The sequence below is a fragment of the Haematobia irritans genome, chromosome 1 (assembly GCF_050003625.1).
Source record: "Haematobia irritans isolate KBUSLIRL chromosome 1, ASM5000362v1, whole genome shotgun sequence".
Lineage (NCBI taxonomy): Eukaryota > Metazoa > Arthropoda > Insecta > Diptera > Muscidae > Haematobia > Haematobia irritans.
This window is the reverse complement of record NC_134397.1, coordinates 277,280,559-277,302,778: the sequence shown is the minus strand read 5'-3', so window position 1 is coordinate 277,302,778 and position 22,220 is coordinate 277,280,559. Positions and strand designations below refer to the sequence as shown.

The following is a 22,220-nucleotide window of genomic DNA, read 5'->3' as shown; positions in this document are numbered from 1 at the left end:
ATCTTTTTCTTCTCTGCTACAATGTTTTAATCGGCGGGCTCGGGTAACCAGGACGTGCTATGAGCACTATTGCATTTGTGGTGTTCTCATAGAAGACTCGCCAAATGCCACAGTAGACATTTCATTCATTTCAGAAATTTTACTATTGAATTATATCTAAGTAATTGGAAAAATATCATCGGAAATACTGCACTCAAAAAAGGTGTGCATTTTCTATTTCACTAAAGCCAATTTAACTTTATTTTAGTTCATGGAATTATTATATATAGAATTATTATATATAATTTTATTATATATAATTTTTTGCGTACGTTAGTTAAATGAACTAAGAAACGGGAAAAACTTTTACACAAATGTAGTAAAGAATTTTACTAAATTCAAAATAGTTCATTATTTCTTTAAGTTTGTAAATTTTATTACAAATGTGCCCATCATGAACTTCGTATGTCACTAAAGACATTCTTTCCATTTTTAACTCCAATTTTTTTCTTTCAAACTACAAAATTTTCTTTAATAAGTGAAAAAAAAAATTAATTATGTCTAATAAAAGTTCTTGAATTTGTCGAAAAATATTTACTTATTTTTGTGATATCGGCGCGATGTTTGTAGTACTGTTTAGTTAAATTTTTCTAAAAAAATAAAAATTTTCTAAAATTAACTAAATTCACATTCTATATTTGTTCTGGCAAATCAATTTATTCGTTCCAAAAATTCCGGTCTCTATTTACAAATGGCTTAGCGCAAGCGATGAACCGTTTGAAACGAATTTAACACGATATTCGCCGACTGTGTTTTCGGGTTGTATGTGTCGATTTAAGGCTCATCACCAGTTATAAAACGTTATATGGCATCCTGGTAATCGAAAAGCATTGTATGAGAGACAACAACAGGTCTCTGTTTTGCTACAAAAATTAGTGAATTTAGAATCAGTAGTGATTTCAATTTAATTAGGCTCAAATTAAAAAAAATATATACACGCAGAGAAGAAATATGATCACCTCAAACATGTTTCAAGAGCAAAATGTTATTTTTGTATGGTGACCATGTAACATGTTTGTCATTAAAATGTTATTTTCTCGTCAAATATAACCTGCTTGCCGAAATCAGATACATGATTTCCGAGAAAATGACATGGTTGCGAAAACCATGTTACATGGTCATCACCCAAAAATAACATTTTGCTCTTAAAACATGTTTGAGGTGATCATATTCCTTCTCTGGGTGTATATACGAGTATATCGTTTGGAAAATAAGGGTCGCAAAATAGATTTCTAGATCGTATGGAAGGTTCAAAATCATATCACCAAAAAAATGTTGCTTGTTATAACTTTTTTTATTTTTGTCGGAAGCCAAAACCTTTTTTTCGAAAATCGCAGCCGCTATTATTTTCTAAAGTGCGAATAACTTTACGCCGCAACTAGGACATATTTTTCAACAGCAAAATTTTATTTTTAGATGTTGAGTATGGAACATGTTTGTTGCAACAATGATATTTTGTGTTATCTGATTTCGGCAGAGAAAACAAAATTTTTGCGACAAAAATATTCCATGTTCGCCGTCCCAAAATAACGTTTTGAATTTGATAAATGTTTGGGGTGATCATATTCCTTTCTGCGTTAGAGTGTATTATGCAATACACACATCCTATATTGATCCTTTCGAAATTGTACGACAAATTTTGGATATATCCAATTAAATCATAAAACCTTCTAAAGGTGGACTTAGTTTTCATTTCAAAAGAAGTACTTTTAATAAATTTAAAATTTCTGAATTTTACCGAGTATAAAATAAAGACATGTCAAATAATTCAAATTTCCAACAATTATTTTAAAAGTGTATTCTTGGCAGGCGTTGAACTTTCAATAAAATATATGCAAGTATTTTTCAAAACGTATTACCTAGAGGTATAAATCGAAAAATTTATGAAAAATTTTGTTTTTTGTAAGTTTTCTTAATTTTTCTAATTAAATCAAAAATACTGAAAAAGCATCACATCTGAAGAACTAATCCGAAATCAATTTAGTGGCTGCTTAAGGAATTGACTCCCGTCATGTAAAATTCACAGCTTCTGAGCCAATTTTGCTTCGAATGCAATACAAACATTTTCAATATTTGCTTGCGTTTTTTTGCTGGACAGCGGGGAAAATTGAAAAATATTGGAGTAAGATTAAATTAAATTGTTTTTCGATCCTTTAAAAGATGTCATCTGTTATTACAAAAATAATGCATTTTTTACTTTTTACCACGAAAAGAAAATTCCAAACTATGTTCGTTGGTTTAGAATTTCGTTTAGTAGAAAAGAATTATTTATTTTTTACGTGTAGGTATGGCAAATATTACCTATTCGAAACCAAATGCCAGTAATTAGTAAGTATTTTATATAGACTTCAACTATTGTTAAGTGTATATTTATAAAGTACACGCAGAGTAGAAACATAATAGTCACAATCATATTCGAAGAGCAAAATTATACGATAGGAGCTATTTTTGCGGCGATCATGTAACATTTTCACTTGCAACCATGTTGGCTCAGTGAACATGGTTCTAAGAGAAATAAAATTGTCCTCATCTAAAATGTTATTATATTGATAAAAAGAATCTTGTTTGAATCGAAAGACAATGGTCACGGTCTAAACTGTTATGGTATTCGTCAAAAATGATTTTCTTCCAGTTAAAATGACATGGTCTCAACTTAAATAGTTTTGATCTTTATGAAAAAACTTTTTTCGTCGTCGAAAAAAAGACGCCACTTGAGAATAGAAAACACAACATTAACTGCATTTATTTATTTATAAACAAATTCATTGTTTATATGTATTTATAATGTCATGCAAGAGTAACCTATAAAAATACTTCTTTCCCTGCAAAAAGTAAAAAAAAAAAATTGAATGGTCAGGTGCATGACCATGTAATGGTTTCAAATTCTATCATTTAAATAATAGAACTTGTTTGCGGCATTTGAGAAAATTTTAAATGTTTATTGCCAGCATACATTTTTCTCTGCTCGAAAATTATTTTTACAAAGACAAAATACATGGCTTTCGCAACATTTACATGCTCTAGATAATCATTAAATGGGTGCGGCAACCATGTCCAAACATATTTTTTCTGCGCGTGTAGAAATCAAATTTTATGATTGTTTTTTCTTTTTTTTTCATTTTGCAAATTGCTAATGATCCAAAAGCGAGGTTAAAAGTATGCTACTAAACCAAAGTATTCTCATCAAATTATCAATGAGAAAAAGTTCAGTTTATTCAACTGCAGTTTATTTGATATGGTGGTTAAGGAGTAGCTGCTGTGTGTGTGTATGTGTGGTCATCGACTAGATACCCATCCTGCTGATTGGTAAATGGTTGCTCTGCATCCATTTCATTTATTGTTATTATTTATTTGATGTTGCTTTTACTGGTCCACGACGCTCGGCGCTTGATAATTTATCGCTGACCATTAATTTGCCTTACCTGTTCGAGATGCCTTTGATGAGTCGAGGTAATTATGTGCTTTTTAATCATGATAAATTCATGTGGAACGTGCAGAGCATTACTCTCCTTGGACTAGAACTGTTTAACTAAACGTTCCACATACAATTAATCACCGGACCATTTAAAAGTTTCCTTCACTCGACCGTTCTCATTTTTCACAAAAAAAAACTATTCGACAGTAAAAGAGTTCGATGTGCATTGACCAGAGAGGAGGATAGCTGGATCGATTTATGTTTGTTTTCCGCCAACTAAATACATAAATACGAATGAATGATAAAAGTTTCCATTGCATGGAAACCGTCTGATTCTGGTATGCTGTTGCCGCTGCATTCGATTCCAATTTGTTATTTGGATAAATTATGGCGAGAGAAATGCTATTATCGAACAACCAGAAAAAAATACATATTTCAGTTTCTGGAAAATACTTCATATAGCTGCTGTTTTTTTTTTTTTTCTTGTTTAGTATACAACGAAGATGAGATATTTCCAAGTGGAATGAGCAATGAGTTCCGGATTTTATTGCTTCCTGAAATGTATAATAAAGTGTGGTATTTGTGGATTTTTCAAGTTAAAGTTTTCGTTTTGGTATATTAATCATAACTGGGATCAACTAAGCTAGCAAAAATAAAATTATTGATTAAGAATTTTATAGGTAACTAAATGAGCAGGAAATATATGAGGCAGAGAAACTTGAATATCGTACAAATACAAAATCGAATATAGGAATAATAATAGTAGGTAATTTAATTATGTTTTTGCAGCAATAACTGATTTAATTCCAATTCTTTTTTGTCTGTATTGTCTACACAGTTTTTTTTTCTGCTTCAATCACGAAAGTGATAGTATCGATCATAGAATTAATTAAATAAAAATGTATTTGATTACAAATTTTTAATAGAGACATTCAATTATTTTTTCAATTATTATTTATTTATTTTGCCTTTGTATAAGATAACATATATAGTGAAAAAAGTATTCATTGACTGATTATTGGCGATTATCAATAACCCTGTACATTAAACTCTTTTGCTTAATTAATTTTTGCCTTTTCTCATTTCATTTTTTTTTTTGTTTTCATAAGTTAAAGGTCCATTGTGATATGTCAATAGAATTTAGTAAGAAGAACATCAGGAAACCTGATTAAAGCTCTTACGGGTTGAAGGTGAAACTTTTATTTAAGTGCATACATGAATGTCAGTGTATGTGTGATGTGTACTTTTGTTTCCGTTGCTTCATCATAAACTACCATCGTCTATAAGGATTCGTTGTAGATGTCCCGTATATTCATATTCCTACCTACCTCGTCATGTGAATTGTTGTCTCATATGGTGAACTTTATTTGGATGTCTCCATTATTCAGTTGCCATATTTATGCATCATCGTTGTGAGTGGGGAAGACTTCAATGTATGAATATAACGTTAAGAGAAAAGCAATAGAACTTAACAAAAAAAATTAAGTAAAATTTAGGGAAAAACTATATTTTAAATCAAACCTATTCTACAGTCATTGGAGATTTTGATTAATTCAATTCATCTAATTATACAATTATTTTTCGAGTTTTATGGACAGACATAGATTAAGGAACATGGTTAATAGAGCCATTGAAAAGAAAACGCCAGATACAAATCCTTACACGCCTGGACTGTACATGTTTCGGTTCGGGCGAATGAACCTTTCCACAGCCTTTAGTATAGATCTGGCTGGGAGAAATTAATTCAATTCATTTATGTGTCTGATTTTTTATGTGATGATTTGTGATTCTATAAAAAAATAATTGACTCAGCTAATATATCCAACTCAGCAAAATATTTTTTTGTATCCTCCATCATATACTAACTTTGTCATTTCGTTTGTAACAATCTAAGATCCGATAAAATATATATATTCTGGGTCATGGTAAAATTCTGAATCGATCTAGAAATGTCCGACCGTCAATTGAAATCACGCTAACTTCCAACAGAAACAACCCAGCAAAACAATTTTGAAGTTCTTCCAAAGGTACAACTTTAAAAGCACTTCCAGAAGATGCACTCCCAATGATGTTCTTTATTTTAACTACCCAGAAAGTTATTTTAATTCAATTTTTATAACTTGGTTTTTTCATACTTTTAAGGGATAATTTTAACTTTTTTTATTTCAAATAGGTTAAAAACAGAGTAAGAATTCATAAAATGGTACAAATCATTTAAATTTTGTTGAAAAAATGCTAAATCCAATCTGAAAAAATTTTGAATTTTTGAAAATATTTGAGATCAAACTTTTCCGACTAGCGTTAGAATCCATTAAAAATTTTAAAAAATTATAAAGATTATTTATTTGACAAACTATCACATAATTTTTTAATTTACATCCACAATATTAAATTCGGATCACACCTAAAGAAGTGATGCAAATTCGGTGCAACGGCTGTTGAAATGGAGGACTTTCGTCCTGTGACAAGCCCATGTTAAATTCATCGCTTCTGCGTCTATTTTGCACCACTTCCGGATCTAAAAGAATGTTTTCATTGCTTTTTTTGCCGACGCTTTTTTAGCTGAGAAGCTATCGATTTAAAACTTGCCACAAGTATTTGTTATTGGTTTATTTGCTATAACGGTCTACTCTTAGGCATAGACCCTAAATAATCTGATTCACCGATTTGGCTTGCGGAGCCTCAAGGAGGAAAAATATCAACCGATTCGATTAAAATTCGATACGTTCAAAAAATGGTCCATGTCGGTCCAGAATTATCCCTAGATATGAACCTCGGAATTTTTGGAGGAAAAAATTTAATTCAATCCGGATAAAAAGTAGATCTTTAATTATCATGCGAAAACTCGTTCATATCGGTTCAAATTATAAACTCTGTATAAACGTATGGAGAACTAAAGAGGTACCTGCCTTTTTATCTATCAAGAGGTACCTGCCTTTTTATCTATCAAGGCCTTCATATATCTCATGCCTATTCGTCTAATCGTCCAATTTTATTCACATTCATTCCCATCATTATATAGCTGATATCGGTTAAGATTGAGAAATAGTTTGGGGTTGTTTTAGTCTTAGGCATGCGATGATTTTTTTTAGCTGATTAACAAGGGGTCCCAATTTTATAACCGAGCCCAAATGGCGATTAACTTTGCGGTGAAACCAGTAAACACTCAAGCAATGTAACCAGCATTACAGAGGCGGAATAATCCACCACTCAAAAGCTTCGTGGTGTCCGGTCGAAACAGGGATTGAACTCATGGCATGCTAACCATTACGCGACAGTGTTTTCGGTTGTGCAATAATTAGCATGGCTAGGTGTAAGTGGGAACTTCTGCCATTTCTTGACAGCGATAAAACATGGGTTCAATGGTATCAATCAGAGACCGAGAAATAAACCAAAAAATGAAACTGCATTTTAAGAAGGCGAAACTGTCCTATCGGAAAGGTGATGACCACACTATTCTTGGTTTCACAAATTTGAATAAAGTAATAAACATATTGGGCATCTTGGCAAAGAAGACTATTGTCTTTCACCATGTTAAAGTAACAGCTCGTACGAAGTGTCGACCGATCTACCATATTTTCCTCATTTGACCATGAGCAATTTCTTTGTTATCATACTTTAAGTCAAATGCTTTCTCAGTAATTTTTTGATCAGAGAATCTATCTGTAAATAAATTTTTCGTTTTCGTTTTGTGACGCAAATCCTATGAGAAGGGTATCTGGATGTTCTTATCGATGTTGGAATCGCGCATAAATCCAAAATGTATTTTAGTCACATTGGTTTTTTAGAATAAAACATTTACCTGTATGCCTGTAATTCACATATACATGTACCGGAATGTGTGTTTGTATTTGTATAGATGTATGTTGCATTTTGTTGTTCTTGCTACACTCTTTGCTGCTGCTGGTATGCCAAGAAATGCTTGAGGTTATTTGACAATGCTTTCAAGCAAACAAAGAAGTTGCAGCTACAGCAAAAAAAAAAGTTATTCAAAAAAGCTAAAAGACACTTAAAAATTATACTCTTTAGATTTCTTTTGTGAATCATGCAAACCAACCTCAGATCAAATGTTCACAATATTCATAGCAAAATATGAGTCAATCCTTGATGAGGTTTTCATATCAGGAAAAAGGTTTACGATGATTTTAAACTTTATGGTAAAATGAGTACTACAACTTCCATTTTTTTTTTGCTGGATAGTTGATGCTCGAGATTACAAACACAAATAACACAATGAATTAGTTAGCAAATAAATTTACTAAATTTGCTTTCTCTCTTTTTTATTTTAATTTTTCAAAGTTTTTGTTTTTTTTTAAACATGGTTTCTTAAAACCAGTGTTCGAAATGGCTCCGTGGCTCCTGTTCCAAGGTTTGGTGCTTAACCCTCTAATTCTCAATCCCGCCTTTAGGCGGGCTTCGTAAAATCAGTAAGCTTTTAGTAAAACACACTTTAAGGCAACAAACATGGGTAAAATAAAAAGAAAACTTTGTAAAATCTGTTCAAGAGGCTTTGCAGCATATACTGAAGTTAACCACATAATTTTTTCTTGTTTCGTTTTCTTGCTTTTGTGTCGTTAACATTGAATATTTAATCAGCTGGCAAAAAAAATTGGGGCATTAGAGGGTTAAATGGTTACGGCTGTTGGTCAAAATTAACCTTAGCAAGTTTTATAGCTACCTATAAAATAGGGTCTTCATTTTTTTCAGCTCATTTTTGAGCAAAATTCAAAAACAGCTTAAAACTCATAATATTTTATGCAGTTTCCATGTTCTTTTAACTAATAAATATTACTATATTTTAACTAATAAATATTACTATTAAAATATTTTTGTCCAAAACCACCATATTTTAGATCTTAGGTGACAACCGTGTTATTATACCCACCACCATAGGATGGGGGGTATATTAACTTTGTCATTCCGTTTGTAACACATCGAAATATTGCTCTCAGACCCCATAAAGTATATATATTCTGGGTCGTGGTGAAATTCTGAGTCGATCTGAGCATGTCCGTCCGTCCGTCCGTCTGTTGAAATCACGCTAACTTCCGAACGAAACAAGCTATCGACTTGAAACTTGGCACAAGTAGTTGTTATTGATGTAGGTCGGATGGTATTGCAAATGGGCCATATCGGTCCACTTTTACGTATAGCCCCCATATAAACGGACCCCAAAATTTGGCTTGCGAGGCCTCTAAGAGAAGCAAATTTTATCCGATCCGGATGAAATTTGGTACATGATGTTAGTATATGGTCTCTAACAACCATGCAAAAATTGGTCCACATCGGTCCATAATTATATATAGCCCCCATATAAACCGATCCCCCGATTTGGCTTGCGAGGCCCCTAAGAGAAGCAAATTTCATCCGATCCGGCTGAAATTTGGTACATGGTGTCAGTAAATGGTCACTAACAACCATGCAAAAATTGGTCCACATCGGTCCATAATTATATATAGCCGCCATATAAACCGATCCCCCGATTTGGCTTGCGAGGCCTCTAAGAGAAGCAAATTTCATCCGATCCGGCTGAAATTTGGTACATGGTGTTAGTATATGGTCTCTAACAACCATGCAAAAATTGGTCGACATTGGTCCATAATTATATATAGTCCCCATATAAACCGATCCCCCGATTTGGCTTGCGAGGCCGCTAAGAGAAGAAAATTTCATCCGATCCGGCTGAAATTTTGTACGTGATGTTAGTATATGGTCTATAACAACCATGCAAAAATTGGTCCACATCGGTTCATAATTATATATAGCCCCCATATAAACCGATCACCAGATTTGATCTCCGGAACCTCTTGGAAGACCAAAATTCATCTGATTCAGTTGAAATTTGGTATGTGGTGTTAATATATGGCCTCAAACTCCTATGCAAAAATTGGTCGATATCGGTCCATAATTATATATAGGCCCCATATAAACCGATCCCCAGATTTGACCTCCAGAGCCCCTTGGAAGAGCAAAATTCTTGCCATTCGGTTGAAATTTGGTACGTGATGTTAGTATATGGTATCCAACAACCATGCAGGAATTGGTTCCTATCAGTCCATAATTATATATAGCTCCCATATAAACCGATCCCCAGATTTGACCTCCGGTGCCTTTTGGAGAAGCAAAATTCATCCGATCTGTTTTAAATTTGGTACGAGGTGGTAGTATATGATATTTAACAACCATGCCAAAAGTGGTCCATATCAGTCCATAATCGTACATAGCCCCATATAAACCGATTCCGAGATTTGGTTTTGGAACCTCTTGGAGGAGCAAATTTCATCCGAGTGAGTTGAAATTTGGTACATTGTGCTAGTATATGGTCGTTAACAACCATGCCTAACTAGGTCCATATCGGTCTATAGTTATATATGGCCCTCAGATAAATCGATCCCCAATCACACAAAAATTGGTCCATATCAAGTTCATAATTGTATATAGCCCCCATATAAGCCACCCCCATATTTCAATTCTGGCTCTCTACGTACAAAAAGTTCATATCGATTCGTAATTATTTGTAGACTTAACTATACATAACATTTTTGTCTAATATATACCATGTATGGACTAAATCACAGTCTTTCGTAGAAGTTTCTACGCAATCCATGGTGGTGGGTACATAAGATTCGGCCTGGCCGAACTTGCGGCCGTATGTACTTGTTTTTATTAACACCGTGTTCTTTGGGTGACCGTCGCTGAGGTAAAAATATACCATGCTCGTCAATTCACTACTTCTCCTCATCACATTAAGAGCGGAATGACACATATTATTTTCCATTCGCAGACTAACAATCTCTGGATACCTGCTTAAGTTTAGTGCAGTTTTATGTTTGCTCTTGTTGCAGTTGCGTTTGGTTTTTTTCAAAGAAAATGAAAACAAGTAAAAGTTTTATTTTTTTTGGTTGTCTTTAAAAAGGACAACACATAAAAAAATCTTATTCATTTGAAAATTGTAAGCCGGTTGTACTATACAAAAACATGAGAAAAGATATTGTCATTCATTCCTTTGTCTTCTTAGACGATAGCGCATTTTTTCTGGTCACATATGGCAGGACATGATGGTCCATTTTTTTCTGCTCATGATCCCCCTTTTGAGTCTTATTGTTTCACTAAATGTCTTCAAATATATGACCCCCGTATTTTTCGTGCAACATTCAGTCCGTTAGCTATTTGCATTCGTGAACCGTAAATTCTATGGCATGGCTGAAAAATATATTATGTGAATCCCTAAAAAACCCTTAAGTCACTACTAAAAAGATTTTTAATTAAAACATACTTTCGACAGTGGACAAATAATGGACTTGTCACATGAAAACATTTGTTGGTCTTTCATGGATTCATGCATATGCGATAGATATACTTGCGTTGAGTTGGGACCAAGAGACTTTGAGTGTTGCCAGGCAGTGTGTATCCAACTTTTTGGACAAGCGAACATACTCGTATATTCACACAGGAAACACAGGAAAAATATAATAATTTTTTTCGTAAACAAAATCATATATAATTGGTAATCGAAAAAGTATTTTGTAATTTATTCAATAGATGTTGTTGGAGTCCATACCATATGTTGAAGGGAACGGAGGTGAAATCCAAACAGATTAGAAGGAGATCTCTGTGAGCCAAAACCAAAATACAAAATCTCTATGAAAAAGTTTGCACTTTATCTTTTTTCTCCAGTTGGTGCGGAAGACGAAACCAAGATCGAACCATAAAATGAGAAAAAACACGAACACGAAGGTATTAAGGATTGGAACAAAAAATTTGGATTTATTTTCGTTTGGAATTTTGATCTTACCAGTAGCACAATTGCTGTCGAAGGAAGAGAGTAATTAAGATTCTATGGAAGTTGTTTCTTTGATATGATAAAAATAATGATAACACAAAGAATTCAAAGCAGTGCAACTGCCACCCACATGAAAGTTTTGGGTTTTTATATTTCATTTTAGGAATAATGGGATTTGAAAATTTTAGATTTTCATCTTTATATTTCTTTATGTATTTTGATATAAACGCCATATGGTGCTGGAAAGGTGCGACTTCATAAAAAAAAGTGAGTAAAGTAGAAATTCGGGCGGGGCCGAATATATGATACCATAAACCACCCCTACTGAATTAGTAAACATTGTTTGTGAGGTATCAATGGTGTAGGTTTGGGAGATAAACCGCATTTCCATATTTAAGAACATTAAGGGGTACATGGTTATGGGAGTTTTATCACAATCTGAACAGTAATTTCTAATATTAGGAGCTATAGTTGATTCTGAACCTACAGATTTGGTATGTCACTAATATTGAGTCCATTATTAAACAAGTAAGTAAAGTAGAAAGTCGGGCGGGGCCGACTATATCATACCCTAAACCACCATTACAGAATTAGTAATCATAAGCATTTGTGGGGTAACATATAGATCTGGGAGATAAACCGCAGCTGCATATTTAAGAAAATTAAGGGGTACATGTCTATGGGTGCTTTGTGTCAATCTGACTATAGCTCATAGTCAATGTTGCCAGGGAAAATGTTCGGTTTACCCTACAAGGACAAAAAAAGTTCCCTACTTTCCTATACATTCCCAAACAATTTTCCCTACTATAAGTTTTGTTAAATTTAAAAAATTTTACAAAACAAAAATGGTTCTAAATACTTTATTATCTTAAAACATGAATATGTAACGTGTATAACATAGAATATAAATTTGTATTACCACCACGGTTGCCACAGTTGGTAGAATTCTACCCAAATTAGTAATCTTTTTTTTTAAATCCCTATAAAAATAAAATTTTGGAAAAAGTTTCTATAAACAAATTTTTGTGAGAAATTTTTCTATAAAAAATTTTTCTATAAAATTTTGACAATAAATTCTATAGAAATAAAATTTTGAGAAAAAATTCCACAGAAGTAAAATTTTGAGAAAATTTTTTTATAGAAATAATATTTTGGAAAAAATTTCAATAGAAATACAATTTTGACAAAATGTTCTATAGAAATAAAATGTTGACAAAATTCTCTACAGGAATAAAGTTTACCAAACATTGTTAAAGATCAAGCCTTCCCGGCTTCCAATTTCCTCCTCTAGAGCCAACAAAATGTAAAAATTATTACAAAATGTGTTGAGTGAAAATGTCCTACATTGTGGCCCTACGTCCCTAACAGACGCTAAATATTAGAAAACCCCTACATATAGGGAATTTCCCGTACTTCTAGCAACACTGGCTGTGTTGATATTGCGCCTACGGAGCTAGTATGCCACTAATATTGAGCCCATTATTAAAAAAGGGAAAATCGTTAAATTAGTGTGGGTAATAAATACAAATTTGTAAAAATCGAGCAATATTCTTATGTAAGAGCTACAAGTACGTATAAGTACGATCGGTTAGTACATCAAAATTTGAAATTTGAGTAACATTGGTTAATAATTAAGAGTACTATGGCCAAATTTGGGAAAATCGAGCGATGCATATATATGGAAGCTATATCGAAATCTGATCCAATTAGGATAATATTTTGCGGGTTTGATTAATACCACAAAAGGTTACCTTGTTCAAGATTTGAGTAAGATCAGTTACGAAATGAGGCCTGTATGGTCAAACATAAGGTTATAAGGGCGAATTTTTCAAAATCGGGCGATACATATATGGGAGCTATATCTAAATTTGAACCGATTTCGATGAAAATTTGCACATATAGTTAGTACTACAGAGAACTGGATCTAGCCAACTTTTAGTAAGATCGGTTAATAAATAAGGGTTCAATGGCCAAATTTGGGAAAATCAGGCTATACATATATATGGGAACTATATCTAAATCCGAACCGATTTCGATGATTTTTTGCACATATAGTTAGTGCTATAGAAGACTACATTTAGCCAAATTTGGGTAAGATCGGTTGATAAATAAGGGTTCTATGGCCAAATTTGGAAAAATCGGGCTGTACATATATATGGGAGCTATAGCTAAATTTGAACCGATTTCGATGATTTTTTGCACATATAGTTAGTGCTATAGAAGATTATATTTAGCCAACTGTGAGTAAGATCGGTTGATAAATAAAGGTTTTGTGGCCAAATTTGGGAAAATCGGGCGATACATATATATGAGAGCTATATCTAAATCTGAACCGATTTGGATGAAATTTTGCAGACTTGAAGGGTGATGGAAAAGATTACCTTTTGTCAAATTTGGTGACGATCCGTTTGAAAAACGCGCAACGTGACCCCATTTGTCGAAATCGGGCGATACATATATATGGGAGCTATATCTAAATTTGATCCGATTTCTCCCAAATTCAAAACTTCCTGTGCAAAAAAAACTTCCTGTACCAAATTTCATCAAAATCGGTTAATAATTGCGACCGGAACAACAAATACATGGACAGACGGACGGACGGACGGACACCAAGCGCTAGATCGACTCTGGAAGTGATTCTGAGTCGATCGGTATATATTTTATGGGGTCTAAAATCAATACTTCTGGTAGGCACATTTTTTGGCCGATCAAACTTATTATACTCTGACCACTATGTGGTTTAGGGTATAAAAAGGGGAAATCGCTCAATTAGTGTGGGTAATAAATCCAAATTTATGAGACTTGGGAAATATATTTCTGTAAGAGTTACATATAAGTCTAACTACGATCGGCTAATATTTCAAAAATTGAACTTTGAATAACATTGGTTAATAAATAAGAGTATTATGGCCAAATTTGGGAAAATCGAGCGATGCATATATATGGGAGCTATATCTATATCTGAACCGATATGGATGAAATTTTCCAGGTTTGGTTGATACAATAGGTTACCGTGTGCTAAATTTAAGTAAGATTGGCTATTAAGGCTATATTGGTCAGAAATAAAGTTATAAGGGGTAAAGTTTTGAAAAACGGGCGATACATATATATGGGAGCTGAACCGATTTGGATTAAATTTTGCAGGTGTGGTTGATATTAGAGGAGATAACCTTGTGCTAAATTTGAGTAAGATCGGTTAATAAATGAGGCCACTATGGTCAACAATAAGGTTATAAGGGGCACATTTTTCAAATTCGGGCGCTACACATATATGGGAGCTATATTTAAATCTGAACAGATTTGGATGATATTTTGCACATGTAGTCAGTTCTATACAAGATTAGAGTAAGCCAAATTTGAGTAAGATCGGTTGATAAATAAGGGTTTTATTGCCAAATTTGTCAAAATCGAGCGATACGCATATATGGGAGTTATAGCTAAATCTGGACCGATTTCGATCATATTTGGCACTATAGTAAGTACTATAGAATTTTAGATTTGGCCAATTTTGATTAAGATTGGTTGATAAATAAGGGACTTATGGAACAGATTTCGATGAAATTAAGTACACTTGTAGGGAGGTGAATTATATTACCTTTTGCCAAATATGGAGAGAATCGGTTAGAAAAAAAGCGCAACATGACCCCATTTGTCGAAATCGGGCGCTACATATATATGGGAGCTATATCTAAATTTGATCCGATTTCTTCCAAATTAAATATCGTTCGTCCTTGTGCCCAAAAAACGCTCTGTACCAACAACCTGTGAACAACAAATAGACGGACGGACACCAAGCGCTAGATCGACTCAGGGGGTGATTATGAGTCGATCGGTATATATTTTATGGGGTCTAAAATCAATATTTCTGGTAGGCACATTTTTTGGCAGATCAAAGTTTTTATACCCTGACCACTATGTGGTTTAGGGTATGCGTATTAAATTCGCAGAAGTTGCAAAAGGATACATATGCACTGAAAAAACAATGAACCCACCAGGAAGAAAATATCAAGTGAATTTTAGAAATCACAAAAATAAGTAAATATTTTTCGACAAATACAAGAAAATTTATTAGAAATTTATTTATTAGATTATTTTTTTCACTTGTTAAAGAAAATTTTATAGTTTGAAAGAAAAAAATGGAGTGCTACCCGGTTTCATACCCGAACGAAGTTTCAAATTATGTTGAAGCTTTGATATACTGAGAAATGTCAGTAGCAATACCGAGAGGGAACATCCGCTGCAAAACGAGCCAATTTCTAAATCGAAAGAAATCCGGAATCAAGAAGTAGATGAACTGCGACAAAAGGTAGGGGTCTCGAAATTTAGTGTTTGGTAAGATCGGATACAGCCTTCTCGATAGATAGGATCAAGCATTAAACAGAAAGGGTTTCATCTTCAATCAGGACTACGTCATTGTTGCCAGAAGTAGGGGAAATTCCCTTCATGTAGGTTTTTTTTCTAATATTTATCGTCTTGCAGGGACGTAAGGCACAATGTAGGGACTTTTTCACTCAACACAATTTTTTTTAATAATTTTTACATTTTGATGGCTTTAGAGGAGGAAATTAGAAGCAGGCAGGGCTTGATCTTTAATGATGCGTGGTAACCACGGATACCACTCGCGCCAAAAAAAAAATCTACCAAAAATTTAAGAAACCCCTACCAGATATTTACCAAACAAATATTTATATAGAAAATTTTTTCAACAATGTATTTCTATAGAAACTTTTCTTCAAATTTTATATCTATAAAATATGTTCTCAAAATTTTATTTCTATAGAAAATATTCTCAAAATTTTATTTCTATAAAAAATTTTATTTCTTTAGAATTGTTTTCTCAAAATTTAATTTCTCAAATTATTTTTTTACTAAATTTTATTTCTAGAGAGATTTGATCTATCAAAACATTAAGAATTCTACCAATCTACCAAAGAGGAAAAAATCTACTATTTTTGGTAGAATTGATTTTGTTTAAATTTAACGAAAAATATTGTAGGGAAAATTTTTGGTGATGTAGGAGAAAGTAGGCAGCTTTTTTTATTCTTGTAGAGTAAACCGAAAATTTTTCCTGGCATCCCTGACAAAACTGGACTACGTGTAGAACACATCCGTAAATATATGGCAAAATCTGGGATGAGAAGAATTGAATTCATTAATTCCTGACATTGTAACATCGGACGATATGTTTCGTTTAAAGGTGAAACTCTTAATGATGTGAAGTTGGCTTCAAGAGATGACGGCGAAAACTATTTGTCGCAGTTTTTCGCCCAGAAACCACAAAAGATGTACACTTTACAAATCTTGGCTCATATTCGTTTTAATAATAAACTTCATTATAAATATAAAAAATAGTTGAAGTGTTTAAAAGTTGAAAAAATTGACTTCAAACTTTTTTCGAACCTTTAATGAATTGTGAGCATAATTCTACGTTTACTTCCAAGTTTGTTCGATTTGTCGATTTTTCGTCAACATATTTTGAAGATTATAACAGTAGACTTTTTCTTTTATTACCTTAAATTGATTAGTCATTTTACGCATGTTCAAAATATTCCACCTGACATAAGGACTGCACTTAATGAGATCTTATTTAAATTTGCCACAGATTTCAATTAAGATGTAGTTTAAATTTATTAGTATTCGCAGCTAATTTCATACAATATTCAATATTACCATCATCGATTACTATACCATTTTCCGTCGGCTACTTCGGTACAAAGTTTACGATATTTAAAAATTATTTACACGCAAATTATTTTAATAATAAAAACTTACAAATATTTATTCACCATCTAGAAACTTTTACAATTTCCTGAACAAAAAAAATATATATGATTTTACACTAAAAAATAATCCATATCAACAACATTTGCAAAAAGTTCACACTTGGCGTTTGTAAACACTTTCATGTTTGATTATGGCTTTGCGATGTTCGTTTGTTTGTTAAGATAACTTTAGTGAAAACGAAACAAATCAGAACAACCAACCACAGAAATTGCAGTTTACACCAGTCCACAATCAACACAACTCAGAAAAGAAAAAAACTTTTGATAAATTCCACATTTGATTACTTTCAAAAACCACTTAAAGTTAATGAAAACAAGTCTTTGGTACTCACAGATAAACAATATTGGATGCGTGGATATGTGTGAAAATCTTAAAATGGTATTTCATGCGTTTTAACTTTTTCCCCATGAGCACGATTGTATATTTGATGGGGTTGAGAAAATCTCGATTATTATTCACTTCGAATACAAAAGTCCTCCGTCTCGAGCAATCAAATCTTAAAAAAAATTAACTTGTACATGTCCAAGAGTTCGATGTTTATAGAGCCTGATCGATATAAAAAAACCAACCCCCAAAAAAAAGTGACCCCACCGTGGAAGAAAATGTAGGTTTATTTTAGAAAATTTTAACTAAAATAGTTTTATAATTGCAACATGCTACAAATAAGTTAAAACTTTTTGTCAAATTGAAAAAATCTTTTTTAAAAATAATTAGTTTTTTTTCTGTTGTTTAAGAAAATGTCATATGTTGGAAGAAAAAATTGGAATTTAAAAAAATTGTTAAAATGTCTTTAGCGCTGTACGAAGTTCGAGCCAGGTACAATTTTAGTAAAATTTAGTCATTTGAGAGACTTATAAACTCAATTTAAGCAAACTTCTGCCATTTTAGGAAAATATGAACTATTTGATTTTTTAGTAAAATTGTGCTCTACACCCAGAGAAATGATTGGTTGGAATTCGATTACGACAACAATTTGATAGTGGAGACTCACAATTTTTAATTGTGTGGAATAATTGTTAGTTATTTCTTTTGTTAGATAGTTTATATAACCAACATAATAGCGGTGTGACCGAAAGTTGGTACACACGACCAAGTATTGGTCGTTATTTATATATTGAAGTAAGCAACCATTTCAATTTATTGCACACCGTTGTGCTAACTGACTTCTTTTGCCAATATGCTTCCATGCCCAACTGAAGGTCTGTTTAACAACTAAGTTGGTTGGGTTAACAGATTTGATAGTTATAAAGGGAATTGGTTGCTATGGACTACATATACATATATAACAACAAATATATTGTGTTTTGCCTAATTAATTATCAACTTTAAATTATTTAAATTTTAATTCAATATTTTGATGACGTTTAGTCCAATTTAGAGAACATTCTGTCCATAAAGGATTGCTGTGAGTTATACATATACAGTGAATGGAAGACACAAACGGTCGTCTAACTTTTGTCCACATTTGGCAGGTGTCCAGTTAGAAAACCGTCCTCGTTTGGTAGGTGCCGGTTTTCAGAGTGGTCAAGTCTGAGAGATTTTTTGTATATTTTTAAATTGGGTAGCTGTATTCTTAAGTGGTAAGTAACTTAAACATCAAATTAAATTAATACTCCTCACTCTTTACCTTCTTCCCTCTAGGGATATCTCAACAAATGTGACGACTTCCGATGTAACGACAACATTTTATGATCCATGCCTGAGTTCAGAGTCACGCTGAAAATCGATCCGGTAATTATAAGTATCGCAACTGAAACATTTCCATTCAGTTCTAAGCTCTGTAGGTGTTTCTGATACATTGGCTTTACTTCTGCGACTCAAACCGAATGGTATATGTAATCATGCAAGGCGTGTACTTTTAGACAAATGTTGCCATCAGACCACGATCATGCCAAATTGGATATTAACTCAAAAATTTCGTTAGGTATTTTTTTCTTTCAGGCTTTAAAAGCAAAATATTTTGAGAATTGTCCACCAATAAGATTTATGAAATCGGAGATAACAAGTTTAGAAGAATTCTTATAGGCCGAGGACCTCCTTGGGCCTGAAAATTATGCAGATTGGTTTGCAAACATCGCAACTAGCTATTTTGTGAAGTTTCTTTTCCAGTTCAAAAATGTTCTACAGATGACGATTTTTTATTAGCTAATAATCAATACAAAAAAATATTAATATGTAATAAAATTAAATATAAATTAAACTTAATTCAAGGATGGTTTCTTAATTTCATAAGGTTGTCCGAAAAAATAATTAGTTGTTTCAACAAACGAATGAAATGTTATTGGTTGGGATTACCAATTAGAGTGTTAATGTGTTTAAATTTTAGTTATGCAAACAATTTATGTATTGTTGTTCCAGACAAGAATTGGTTGCTCTAACAAATATTGTCGGTTATATTCTGATGGTAGATGGGACCAAATAAATCGGTTGGCAAAAAAATTGGTTGGCACAACAAATTTGTTTTCTGTGTGTATATTTGTATACAACTTTTTTTCTTATTTTTAGTTCACCTCATTAAAGTTAGCAAAAAAATATTCAAATAAGGAACACTTACTCATATTTTGAAAAATTTAACTAAAATCAACAAATCTTCATGAATCTTCATGAACTAAAATAAAGTTCAGTTGGCATTAGAGTCCCTTTTTTCTAGGTGTATGAGAGTATATAGGCAAGATGATAGATATGTTCCCAGTAGGTCGAAAAGTTCGTTAGTTAGCGTAGCACTAACTGAGATTCATATATGTAGGAGGATTTAGAGCTGCCACATTAGCAAAATTTATAGTTAATTTATAATTCATTATAAGTAATTCAATAATTAATTTCTAAGCAGGATAGTTCAGAATAGCATAAATATCCATTTTCTCTATATTTTTTCTACACAGAGAATACAGATTGGATGTGACAATCAAATTTATTGCCAACCTCCTTTTGGCAGTTGTAGCAACTAACAGTTGGCAGTTGTGTCACCCGACTGATTCGGTCGACATAACTAATACCACATATGGTGTTGGTTGGGTCTGCCGACGATATTGGTTGTGACTACCTTCATCATTCGGTTGTGTTGTCCAACCTAAATAATACTCATGACCGAATTAAAAATATATTTAAAATCAATTACTTCACAGTGAAATATTATATTTTATTTTATTTACAAATAGGTATAGTGGTACAAATAAATCTAAATACACTAAATGTATGTAATTAGTAGATACAAATTTTTGTCTAGAATCTTAGATTCTTAGAGCAAAAAAAAAAATTACGGTGAACATGTAGCATGGTTGCCGCAACTGATTTCCAAACAATTTGTTTTCTGTGTGTATAAGGTGACCTTCTCTAATGTAGCAGTGAATGGTTGCAAGCAAATTGTGAACATGGATTTGTTGGTAGTTGAATTCGTGCAAACAATACCAACCGACATACGATTTTACCGGAAGCAATAACAGCAGCCAGCTAGCGGAAGTAAAGCGAATGCTATGCAAGCTGATTGCAAAATAAAATAAAACAAAAAACAAAGCTTCAACAAAGTAATATTGAAAACACCACACCAGATCATACAACGCACCGCAAAGATTTATTCGAAATGATTCTCGTCTTAGCCGAAGGGAAGTTAAATAACAAATATTGCACCTATATACGATGGAGTGTAACGAAATGAGGTATTTTGACGCCAGACGAATGGTCGAACATACAATATTTCAATCAACAAACCCGATGTATAATATCTGCTTCGGTTTGAAGACAAAAGTAAACAGAAAACTGCGGATTACAAAAAACAAAAAGAATAACTTCAGCATCTTTACCATGCATTCAAAAAACATTTACTTGAGGTCAAAGAGCCTACATAAGCTTTTTAACACACTTTATAAATCGACTTAAAATTTGGGATGTATTTAGCTTTAATTTTACGATTTTTCTATTTTCTTTTTGCGCTATCCACAAACAAAGAAATGTCAGGTTTTGTTTTAGTTTAAATAATTATATCGGTCCATATGGGGACTATATCAAAATCTGGGGACTATGTTATATCAAAACTTGCAATGTTTAGCATGTCCACCCTGCATACAAAGGGTCAGTTTAGACCAAGTACCAAAAGATTTTCGGCGGTGCATGAAAAGAAATATTGGTGTGTGTTCCGAAGTTTCTTTAAACAGTTCGATTCAAAAAAGGGAAGTTTTCGTGGAATCGGGCAGCACTTTTTGATAAGAGAGAAATTCACTACGTATGATAAGAGAATGCAAGTCCTTCTAAAATAATGAACCGAAAATTACCTTGTCACAGAAATACGTCTTCTATAGTAGGTTGAAAATGGTATCCAGGTATCCCTGTTCTATGGGAACCTTCTATTATTCCAGGAACTCTGTGTCCTTAACGAATTCACCTCTTCCCCGATATGGTTAACTCTTTGCCTAGTAAAGGCGGGTCAGTGACAAAGGTAGTGTTCCAAGGTCTCATCATCCTAAAAACACGCTCTACACTCAAGAAAAGTAAACCCTATATTTCACTAAAGCCAATTTAACTTTATTTTAGTGCATGAAATTATTATATTTGGAGAAAGTTTCCTTTCCTTTACGGGAAAAAAATATACACAAATGAAGCATAAAGATTTACTAAATTCGCACTTCTCACAAAATAGTTCATTATTTCTTAAAAATTGAAAATTTTACTACAAATTGGCCCATTTTGAACTTCATATTGCATTAAAAACATTTTTTCAATTTTGAACTCCAATGTTTTCCTTCAAACTACAATTTTTTTTTTTGACAAGTGAAAAAAATTAATAAATAAAAAAGATGTACATTCTTGTTTTTATGATAACGGTGTGATGTCATCGTTTGTAATACTGTTTAGTTAAAAATTTCCAAAAATTTTTTTTTTTGAATTTGTCGAAAAATATTTACTTATTTTTATGAAATCGGCGCGATGCCAGCGTTTGTAATACTGTTTAGTTAAAAATTAAAAAAAAAAATATTTTTTATAAAATTAGCCAATGCCCGGTCATTTATTATTTATTTATTTATTACTTAATTATAATTTATAATTACAAATTATAATAAACGTATTTATACGGGCACTAGCAGCTAGAGGCTATCGGCCTATACCCTTGCATTATTTCCTATTGTTTGTCGTCCAATTCTGTTTGAGTAGTTCTCCATTATGTTTCATGGCTATAACCTTCCATTGGTCCATTACATTGATCCA

At 32.6% G+C, this 22,220-nt stretch overlaps 1 long non-coding RNA gene across 1 annotated transcript; it reads left to right on the top strand.

Annotated features, from left to right (window-relative positions):
• The first annotated feature begins 1,857 nt into the window (after positions 1 to 1,857).
• On the top strand, positions 1,858 to 11,373 carry LOC142219797 (uncharacterized). The gene is made up of 2 exons (XR_012717774.1): positions 1,858 to 1,941; positions 10,997 to 11,373. It is a non-coding gene; the product is annotated as an uncharacterized LOC142219797 (long non-coding RNA).
• The last annotated feature ends 10,847 nt before the right edge of the window (positions 11,374 to 22,220 follow it).